Genomic DNA, 1,686 nt, shown 5'->3' with positions numbered 1-1,686 from the left:
ATTTAAGTTTAAAATAATTTTGAAATTTAAGTTTAAAATAATTTTGAAATTTAAGTTTAAAATAAGTTTGAAATTTAAGTTTAAAATAATTTTGAAATTTAAGTTTTTTAAAATAATTTTGAAATTTAAGTTTAAAATAATTTTGAAATTTAAGTTTAAAATCATTTTGAAATTTAAGTTTTTAAAATAAGTTTGAAATTTAAGTTTTTAAAATAAGTTTGAAATTTAAGTTTTTAAAATAAGTTTGAAATTTAAGTTTAAAATAATTTTGAAATTTAAGTTTTATAATAATTTTGAAATTTAAGTTTTTTTAAAATAATTTTCAGTTTGATTTTAATTACTTAGTCATCTCACCCGATCTAAATTATCAATCAGGGAATCCTATAATTTTTGTGAGATGAATTGAGATTCAATTTAAGGGTTTTGTTTAGTCTTGTGTTAGATTCAGGTTTAGCTTTGGATTCAACAAGTAAGCATTCTTTGGATAAACTTCTGGGCTATGGTGAGTCACAAGGAGCTCATTAAAGTAACCATGCCTTCGAGGTTTTCCAAATAGTCCTACCCATTGAACTTAATACTAAAACTTGGTCTAACTAGTTAGGATCCATTTAAGGGTAGCTTCGGTCAGTTTCACTTGGCCAAATGCACCAGGTCGAAGTCATATCTTCCTAGACATGCGATGCCCAAGTTTCCCTAATGTACTATCATCCAAAAACTTCACCAGTACTGTGGTTCAAGTTAAACTTATCCCGTTTTAATCTAACCTTAACTACCCTGCCGGGTAATCTATTCTTGTTTTACCCATTCCGGGTAAATTAGGTTCAGTTACCCTGTCGGGTAGTTCAGTTGGAGGTGCCAGCTAGTTTGGACCCTCCATCTATTTTTCATTTATAATTTCGATTTTAATTTATAATTTTTTAAATTAATTTCGAATTTAGAATTTAGAATTTAATTTTGAATTTTTAAATTAATTTCAAATTTTGAATTTTGAATTTGTAATTTAATTTTGAATTTTTTTTTTGAATTTTTAATTTTTAATTTTTAATTTAATTTCGAATTTTGAATTACGATCGTTTTCATTTTAGCTTTCCCTGGATCACGGTCTCGATATGGTTTGTCGAGGTAGTATATTTGATCCTTCGGAACCCAGTATTGGCCAAGTCCAATTTGATTTATCAATTTAGACTTGGGAACCCATGCTTGGACTGATTTACTACTTTGTTTGTTTATTAAGGATAAATAAGATTTATATTTCTTTTTACTTTTATATCCTAGCCCAGTTCTATTGTAGACGGCTCTTTGTGTCCCAAGAATTATATCCAAATTCTTGGAGCCCAGAGAGAACTTTTCTAAAGTAATTTTTAAATCATTTAACTGATTTTTTAGATTTTGAATTTTCTTTCTCAAGTTGTTGTACTTGAGTTGAATCTTCAGTTAAAGATTTTGAGTTAGTTACTCCTTTAAGAATGGTTACTTCTTTTAAAAGTGACTTAATTTTCAAATTTAACTTGGCTAATTTGCGAAGTAAATAATTGACTAAATTATTAAGCCTAGGAATACTTACAGCGGAGTCTGGCCCTTCGGAAACGGATGCGGATCCGTGGCTTTGCTCGGAGTCGGCTTCTGACTCGCTCTCGGATTCGCTGATCTGGTCCCGGGCCATCAATGCGAGTAAACTCGTTTGGT

This window comes from Zingiber officinale, chromosome 9B (assembly GCF_018446385.1).
Source record: "Zingiber officinale cultivar Zhangliang chromosome 9B, Zo_v1.1, whole genome shotgun sequence".
Taxonomy (NCBI): domain Eukaryota; kingdom Viridiplantae; phylum Streptophyta; class Magnoliopsida; order Zingiberales; family Zingiberaceae; genus Zingiber; species Zingiber officinale.
Note: the sequence above shows the minus strand (reverse complement) of the source record.